This window comes from Ptychodera flava, chromosome 11 (genome assembly GCF_041260155.1).
Source record: "Ptychodera flava strain L36383 chromosome 11, AS_Pfla_20210202, whole genome shotgun sequence".
In the NCBI taxonomy this organism is placed as follows: domain Eukaryota; kingdom Metazoa; phylum Hemichordata; class Enteropneusta; family Ptychoderidae; genus Ptychodera; species Ptychodera flava.
Genome location: NC_091938.1, coordinates 31,195,071 through 31,205,425, shown reverse-complemented (window position 1 = coordinate 31,205,425; position 10,355 = coordinate 31,195,071).

Here is a 10,355-nt window from a genome sequence, read left to right as displayed (position 1 = left end):
TAGGTAGTTCAGTAAGTTAAAGTAAAGTGAAGGCACCGTGACATATTGCTAAAGTTGACAATTTAAAGACGCCCATTTGTTATAAATACCGGATTATATGAGAGGACGCTCATTATGCAAAGAGACGCCGTGCGAGTAGCTTGAACTGTGAGCTCCACAGATTGAGGTTTTTTGCGTATTTTTTATGAAAATTTGTGAAATGGGAATGCTCTACGGCAGGGTAAATACCTGATCAATGCATAACGACTCCATATTTTCTAAACCGATATGTTTTCGGGACAATTTTAGTGAGTAATTGTGCGTGGCCAGTGACAACGTCGATCCAGGGGACGCCGATTGGGTTTTGAATACCACTGTAAATCAAACCTTGTGCAAAGTCAGACACTAGTCAGCTGGATGTGTACCTCATGTCGATTAGAATTTGCCTTATCTGCTAATGGTGACTGAAATAAATAAAATACGTGTTAAGATTTCCAGTATCGAAAGACGTGGGCAATAGTTTCTTCACACTTCTCCAACTTTTGTACCTACCCGCCGCATTGCTGGGGATAAAAAACGTGATCAGACGACATTCAAGTCGATTACATCTTAGTAACCGTGGACATGGTCCCTCCACAAGATGTGCCGTGAAAAAGAAAATGTATTATCGGGTTCTCTCTTACTTGAAAGTTTGATGGCCCTGAAAAGGGCCGTTTGGTTTGGTTTTGTGGCTTCTACCGTACACCCAACAATGGCATATGTGTATGGTACGTCGGGCAAATTTGGATATAACGATCGGACAACAAAAGTCACGCCAAATGGCATATCAGTTTTCTTCTTTTGACGAGTACGTCATCGGCCTGCATCAAATGCTGTTTTCGGGCCAAAAATCGCCCATCACGCCAAGCGTGTGTCCGGTCAAGGCTTTCCAAATACTTCCGCGAGAGTCGGAGTCAGATAGACGCGTTGTCATTGCCAACCTAATGATGCTAAACTCAGAATGACAAATCAAGAAATGTTCAATACCCCGGCACAGAGGTGTGAAGCGGTACGGTATCCGTGTATAGTTTCCCAGTGTATGTATGGTGTCGTTTGTACCTCTGTGACTCTACTAATAAACGAAATGTTTATTTGACCATGGAGCTAAAAAAGGATGATTTGACTTCCGCTGTTTCGTTCTGCCGTCACTTCGAGTGTACGTAGCCTCGTGAGCAAGTGCCATCTTATAGATGACCGACATCATGCAGTTCCGCTGCATATCCATCAAAGTTCATTACGTCTGAGAAATTTACGAGATTTCATGTCCGAGTTTTCGAAATGCATCTGATTTTTGTACTTTTTAGGTTACAATTCAAACGAAGTCTCGCAACACAAATTGGCAAATAATGTAATACGAGATGATCTGGACTTGTTTTCTGACTCCTGACCGCCATCTTGGCCTCATAAAAGTTTTACGTTGGGCTGGTTAATGGTTGAGTACGTCAATCTTCAGGAAATACTCATTTTGTATTATTTTGACACCGATGTTTCCAAATTTAATAAAACACTACTTCTAAGAATTTGAGAGATTCGAACGATGCAGATCGTGGTTTTTGCATACCAGTATATTGACTTGTAATTTTGTGGATCGAGGTATAGACAGTATGGTGGGAAGGTGGTCGAGGACACTGTCCCCATCCGGCGCCAAGCGACACACTTCTGGAATAGGTGAAATCTGTAACTCGAACGCACCAAGTATGGTGAAAACACCTTATGCCAAAATGTACGTTCTCCGACGTGCTCATCGACGTTCGACGTTAATTTATGTTTGTAAATCTACTAATATAGCGGTGTTTGACGCAAAACAATGAAAACGATACTATGTTGATAGGGTGGAGTACCCACTAATGCGCGATCCTGGGATTGAGAACTGCGGCTTTAAGAAAGGAAGATTTTGAAACTTTTTATTGTAAATATTGAATCTTACAAAGTACATACAGGCATAAAGCAAAATAAATAAATATGCATGGTAAGTAATAAACAAGGACAAAATGAGACGACACATGTCAAAAATCAAAAGTCATGACACAGGAGCTGTCTTTGACTTTTTCGTTCATTGATATATTCAACATATATATCAGGGGGAAGGTATGAAAGTGATTACACGCACGGTACAAAGTGAAAGACTTTTAAGTTTTCTAGCTTTACAAACTAGGGGTTCTTGCAAAAACACAATCCTTACAATGTATATATTACTTGTATATATTACAAAGTGATGGCATTGACATTTCGGTTTCACTGCTCACGGTTCAGTGATTGCGATATGACTAACACAAAAAGTATTATTTCGAAATGTAAATGCCATGGCCCAGTTTTTGCGACAGAATACTTCCATTAAAGGATTTTATAGAAAAAAGCTTGACAAGTGTTTTTTTCTGCTCGAACACCTTAGAATCCCACACGCTCGAACGCCAAATAAATAATTTACTAAATGTCTACCTTAGTGCTTGGTGATTCTTGCAAAACACATCTCACAATGTCAACCTGTACATACTACAAAGCGATGATGTTGATATTTGTATCGTCATGTACTGAGACCTAGAAAAAGTGTGTTTCCGCTTAACCCAACCTACCCTTACTGACACCCCCAACAAGAAACTTTCTTCGCCCCTCGAAAGCAATTTATGTGATTTTACGGATTAAACTTATAGCATTTCACGTTGAAAATTATTACATAATACTTAAGTCAGCCAAATAACCTTTTCAGAGGAATGAGTTTTTTCCCGTAATAGCCAATAGCAATGCAAGTCAGCATATTTCATGGGTTAGGTGTATTGCTTTCACTAATGTGATGACCATATAGCAAAGTAACTGATAGCATTTCACGTTGAAAATTATTACATAATATTTAAGTTAGCCAAATAAGCTTTACAGAGGAATGATGCAAGTCAGCATATTTCATGTGTTAGGTGTGTTGCTTTCACGTATGCGATGACCGTGTAGCAAATGGAATAAAAGTAGATTATGCTGTTCAAAAAGTGGGCTTTATTTGTCATAGCTTTATGACTGTCAGATTATCTTCCTCAAGAAGGGAGTTTTCGTTGCAAACGCACAAGACAAATGCCATCAGGCACATCGGGACTTTGTAGAAGCCACTGAGACATCATAAGTACCACAGGCGACCCAGACACTATTAATAATGCTTATTATTTAGTTTTCTGGCTGTTTTCTCTATCAGTTCCTCTACTTTTCTACGTACAGTCCCTCTATGGATATAGGGACTGTGTCTTCATGGTCTGACTGATCGGAGTAATTAAAATAAATTGTTATATAACCTAACCAAGCCTCTTGACTCTTTATTCATTGAACAACACATTGCAAGGACGCTTATCTCTCATACACATCTTGTAATTAATAAGTCAACACAACTAATTATGCTAATCCGTTGACTTATCAAGGGGAACTTCTTACCTTCCGTTTTAGTAACTTTTCCTATCTTTCGCGATGTTGTCCAAGCATTAAAATCTCTGATAAATCCACGGATTAGCATAATTAGTTGTGTTGACTAATTAATTACAAGATGTGTGTATATGAGATTAACGTCCTTGTAATAGGGTGTAAAATAAATAAAGAGTCAAGAGGCTAGGTTAGGCTATATAGTCATTTATTTTATTGACTACGATCAGTCAGAGCATGAAGAAAGGGAGAGGAACTGATAGAGAAAACTGAGAAAACTCAATAATAAGCTTGTTAGTAGTGTGTGGGCTACCTGTGTATGTACTAAATTACAGTTTGAAAAACTCCTTTGCATTGTTCAGTACACTAAAAAAAGCAAAGATCAAACATGCTTCATTTTACAGGGTCGATTTCTTTTATGTAACTAGGCAACACAAGCCAACTTTCTATAATAATGAAAACAGTATTCAACAATAAATTGAATAACTCAACAGTCTCTGAATACAGTGTCAGGAAGTATTTCAATGATATTTACAGTCATGCAGGCCAAACTTTTGTTAACGCATGCGATTGTAAAGCTCCCTGATTTGCTTCCATATGGGAACTTGGTAGTTGACAGTATGCATAAATGGTATAACCCTACTTTCAAGATGACAGGAGTGCAGTGCATTAAAGGTAATACTTGTAGAATCCAAACATGCATCAGCTAGATGAAACAACATGCAAACATCAATTTTACATTGTATTTGTGTGGGAATATGGCTTGTCTAACTAGAGAGGCTTGGTACAATTACTACTATGCATGTTAATAGAATGTTTTGCTTCAAGAGCCTTCTTATTCAACACCAGGGAATTGATTTTGTACCTGTCCCTCCCTTTGCTTGATATATGCTGTGTGATGACCTGATGTTAATTATAAGCACCAATCTGAATGTGTGCTTTAATTTTGCCAGATATACATGTTATTATTTGACTGGGTTTCACTTTGTGAATAACTCAACAGTCTCTGAATACAGTGTCAGGAAGTATTTCAATGATTTTTACAGTCATGTAGGCCAAACTTTTGTTAACGCATGCGATTGTAGAGCTCCCTGATTTGCTTCCATATGGGAACTTGGTAGTTGACAGTATGCATAAATGGTATAACCCTACTTTCAAGATGACAGAAGTGCAGTGCATTAAAGGTAATACTTGTAGAATCCAAACATGCATCAGCTAGATGAAACAACACATGCAAACATCAATTTTACATTGTATTTGTGTGGGAATATGGCTTGTCTAACTAGAGAGGCTTGGTACAATTACTACTATGCATGTTAATAGAATGTTTTGCTTCAAGAGCCTTCTTATTCAACACCAGGGAATTGATTTTGTACCTGTCCCTCCCTTTGCTTGATATATGCTGTGTGATGACCTGATGTTAATTATAAGCACCAATCTGAATGTGTGCTTTAATTTTGCCAGATATACATGTTACTATGTAACTGGGTTTCACTGTGTGATAACAACAGGATTGTGAGTAAGCTCCATAACTTTTCCAGGTAAACACATAATCAGAGTGTGTATGGTCCCTCACTTTGCCACGTAAACACATCATGGTTGTGACTTGATGTCACTTTGTATCGTCAGTCAGAATGTGTATGGTCCCTCACTTTGCCAAGTAAACACATCATTGTGTGTGACGTGATGTCACTTTGTATCATCAGTCAGAGTGTGTATGGTCCCACACTTTTCCAGGTAAACACATCCTGGTGTATGACCTGATTTCACTTTGTATTATCAGTCAGAGTGTGTATGGTCCCTCACTTTGCCAGGTAAACACATCATGGTTGTGACTTGATGTCACTTTGTATCGTCAATCAGAATGTGTAGGGTCCCTCACTTTGCCAGGTAAACACATTATGGTTGTGACTTGATGTCACTTTGTATCATCAGTCAGAGTGTGTATGGTACCTCACTTTGCCAGGTAAACACATCATGGTGTGTGAACTGATGTCACTTTGTATCATCAGTCAGAGTGTGTATGGTCCCTTACTTTGCCAGGTAAACACATTGTGTGTGATTTGATGTCACTTTGTCTCATTAATCAGAGCGTGTATGGCCCCTTACATTGCTAGGTAAACACATCATGGTGTATGACCTGATTTCACTTTGTATCATCAATCAGAGTGTAATAGAATCCCACACCCAAACAAGTTTGGATGGAATGTCTCACATGAGTTTGGGAATTCTGTCTCACACCAGCCAAAGGCGCCTGTGAGACAGAATTCCCAAACTAGTGTGAGACATTTCATCCCAACCCATTTGGGGTGTGGGATTATTTTTCTCATGTCCCTCCAATATCTTTAGAAAATTGCATTTTATTGTGGTAGGTTTATATTATCAAAAACCAGCACTCAATTGCTCTTGTTTCATTTGTATCATTCCGCACAGAAAAATGAAGTTCCTTTCATTGATGCGCACATCAAACATGTTCACATGTATATTACCAATATGGCAATTTGTTTTGTTGGTAAGCCACGAAATTCTCCAGGTAATCTGAGGAAAATATTGCAAAACAGCTCTTGTGGCCATCTGTTGATGACATTGCATGGACGCTGTCGTCTGCTACAGCCTTGTGGCTCGCTCATCGAAGTCTTTCGCTAACTGTATCGCTGTCAAGTCAGTTCTTCTCCAGAAAATATGACGACGAGCGTAAACAGCCCATAGGTTTGTAATGGCCTGAATTCTCCCGTTACAACATAAAAGCGGTCATCCTCCGTGTATTTGTTGCCGACGCTGACCATACTCAAATCTAGAACAACCTGTTCACTCTGCAGTTCAGTCGTCTGTCTGCTATGGTGCCAGTTGTACATTACGCGATGTTCTATTTGTCAAACAATTCGTACAGAGAACTAGGCGCTGAGCAGAATTGACCAATCAACTTACGTTTCACATACGAGGTGTTCGTTCCCACAACAGTTCAGAGTGTGAGAACAAATTTATCTTACACGGGCCTTTTCACACTGCCAGTGCACTAGGGACGTGAGAATGTATGGTCCCTCACATTGCCAGGTAAACACATCATATGGTGTGACTTGAAGTCGCTTTGTATCATCAGTCAGAGTGTGTAAGGTCCCTCACATTGCTAAGTAAAGACATCATGGTGTGTGATTTGATGTCACTTTGTATCATCAATCAGAGTGTAATAGAATCCCACATCCAAACGGGTTTGGATGGAATGTCTCACATGAGTTTGGGAATTCTGTCTCACACCAGCCAAAGGCGCCTGTGAGACAGAATTCCCAAACTAGTGTGAGACATTTCATCCCAACCCATTTGGGGTGTGGGATTATTTTTCTCATGTCCCTCCAATATCTTTAGAAAATTGCATTTTATTGTGGTAGGTTTATATTATCAAAAACCAGCACTCAATTGCTCTTGTTTCATTTGTATCATTCCGCACAGAAAAATGAAGTTCCTTTCATTGATGCGCACATCAAACACGTTCACATGTATATTACCGATATGGCAATTTTGTTTTGTTGGTAAGCCACGAAATTCTCCAGGTCATCTGAGGAAAATATTGCAAAACAGCTCTTGTGGCCATCTGTTGATGACATTGCATGGACGCTGTCGTCTGCTACAGCCTTGTGGCTCGCTCATCGAAGTCTTTCGCTAACTGTATCGCTGTCAAGTCAGTTCTTCTCCAGAAAATATGACGACGAGCGTAAACAGCCCATAGGTTTGTAATGGCCTGAATTCTCCCGTTACAACATAAAAGCGGTCATCCTCCGTGTATTTGTTGCCGACGCTGACCATATTCAAATCTAGAACAACCTGTTCACTCTGCAGTTCAGTCGTCTGTCTGCTATGGTGCCAGTTGTACATTACGCAATGTTCTATTTGTCAAACAATTCGTACAGAGAACTAGGCGCTGAGCAGAATTGACCAATCAACTTACGTTTCACATACGAGGTGTTCGTTCCCACAACAGTTCAGAGTGTGAGAAACAAATTGATCTCACACTGGTGTTCTCACACTGCCAGTGCACTAGGGACGTGAGAATGTATGGTCCCTCACATTGCCAGGTAAACACATCATATGGTGTGACTTGAAGTCGCTTTGTATCATCAGTCAGAGTGTGTAAGGTCCCTCACTTTGCTAAGTAAAGACATCATGGTGTGTGATTTGATGTCACTTTGTATCATCAATCAGAGTGTAATAGAATCCCACACCAAAACGGGTTTGGATGGAATGTCTCACACGAGTTTGGGAATTCTGTCTCACACCAGCCGAAGGCGCCTGTGAGACAGAATTCCCAAACTAGTGTGAGACATTTCATCCCAACCCATTTGGGGTGTGGGATTATTTTTCTCACGTCCTCCAATATCTTTAGAAAATTGCAATTTATTGTGGTAGGTTTATATTATCAAAAACCAGCACTCAATTGTTCTTGTTTCATTTGTATCATTCCACACAGAAAAATGAAGTTCCTTTCATTGATGCGCACATCAAACACGTTCACATGTATATTACCAATATGGCAATTTTGTTTTGTTGGTCAGCCACGAAATTCTCCAGGTAATCTGAGGAAAATATTGCAAAACAGCTCTTGTGGCCATCTGTTGATGACATTGCATGGACGCTGTCGTCTGCTACAGCCTTGTGGCTCGCTCATCGAAGTCTTTCGCTAACTGTATTGCTGTCAAGTCAGTTCTTCCCCATAAAATATGACGACGAGCGTAAACAGCCCATAGGTTTGTAGTGGCCTGAATTCTCCCGTTACAACATAAAAAAGCGGTCATCCTCCGTGTATTCCTTGCCGATGCTGACCTTACTCAAATCTAGAACAACCTGTTCACTCTGCAGTTCAGTCATCTGTCTGCTATGGTGCCAGTTGTACATTACACAATGTTCTATTTGTCAAATAATTCGTACAGAGAACTAGGCCCTGAGCAGAATTGACCAATCAACTTACGTTTCACATATGAGGTGTTCGTTCGCGCAACAGTTCAGAGTGTGAGAACAAATTGATCTCACACTGGTGTTCTCACATTTCCAGCGCACTGGGGACGTGAGAATGTCTGGTCCCTCACATTGCCAGGTAAACACATCATATTCTGTGACTTGAAGTCACTTTGTATCATCAGTCAGAGTGTGTAAGGTCCCTCACTTTGCTATTACCCGTACGAAAGATCAAAACTTGCTACATATTAGTACATATATGTTACAAATTTGATACACACTTTAATTGAACATGTGAAATATGCACCAAGTTTGTACTAGTTTGGTACACACTATGGGATTTTCACCATGGTAGTTGTGACATTTGTACCAAGCTTGTAGATATATGTGAAACACAAATCAAGTTTGGTACAAACTTCAGATTTTTTTAGCTGTCCCACGTGGCACTGTTTTGTCACAGAATTGAAACAATGATCGAACTACGTACCCTGTGTTCAGTGTACAAAATGACAAATTAATTCTTTTTATTCAAAAATTTTTAAATACTCTCGGTTGTTAAACACATATGAATTAGGTTACGCGTGGAATGCACAATTTATAAAAACCATTGAGGTAGCTACCTCCATATCAAACCATTGCAACATCATGAATGAAAAACATCAAAAGTCAACTAAGCTGCCATTTTTCAAACAATTTCCTTGGACATATTTTAAATGATAAGGATCCAAAAATGGTACTCGAATTCCATTTAAAGACTTTTTTGTTCCGTTCACTAGTCGTAACCACAGAAAGTACCTGTCATGTGTCCGCCAAAACACATTCACACTGTCATACCAGTACGCTCAGAGCAGAGAAAAGTCATTGCCACGGCTATAAATGATACTTGCATTATTACACATGTCCAAAGACCATGGATCCCAGCTGACACCAAATGTCTTCAAATGATTGATTTCAAGTGCATAAAAGTTGGTAAAAAAGTAATATACTCTCCCATTTCTCGAGAAACTGACGTTTCAGATAAATGAGAGCATCGAGGTCACAGGTCACACAGCCTATTATGTATTTGAACTTCGACCTTACAAGATCACATGTCGTGAAGAGAGACACTTGATTGGCTAATTTGGCCAACACCAGCATTTGAATTCCACTGCACCATAGCAAGTCATAGATCATGCACTGCTTCAGCAGTCAAATTTACAACGTTTTTACGTGCCGTTTTGGGGAGAAATTGTAGACTATTTCTGTCATCGGACGATTAAAGGAACACAGAAGAGATTTGGGAGTACAATTGTTGTTTGATGAAGGACACATTGCCTCCGTTCGACACCGAGAGTTTATGTAAGTTAAACACATTCAGTGGATCATGGATGTCCGTTATACACTCAAATGACCTTGGACAATTCCGCGGGATTTCAGTTAAGTTTCAAGCTAGAGTTTGCTGCTTTGACACTTTCCATGCCACAGAGGACCATTTCAAACCAACCACTGTTCATTGAGAACATCATGATGACAAGAAGTGAGGTTTCTGGACGTTTCGGCACCAAGTCGTTTCGGCCCAAGACGTTTCGGCCCCCCAATTTCAGGCCCCAAGTCGTTTCGGCACCGCAACCAAGACGTTTCGGCACCACTGAAGGCTACCTGTGGGAACTAGTGCAGGAGCGTAATGTTGCAAATCAAAGCACTAAAATTTAGTATGGTGTCGACTAACATTCACGCACATGCTTTAATCTTTGTGAGAACATGGGAAGAGACCGTACCGTAAGAAAAAATTTCATATCATTTTCAAATCTGTGATACAAGTTTATCGATATCGACCTTTTGTGGAGGGACCGTGTATCGACACGGCAAAAGTTTGAAAGCGGAGACGAAACAGCACTGTAAAAGTCAGAGAAAATGTACATAAAAGTACTGGTCAGAACGCAAAGGTCACGCTTACGAATATGACAGATCAGTCAATTACTAAATAGTTTGAAAAAAATCGAAACACGGATGCC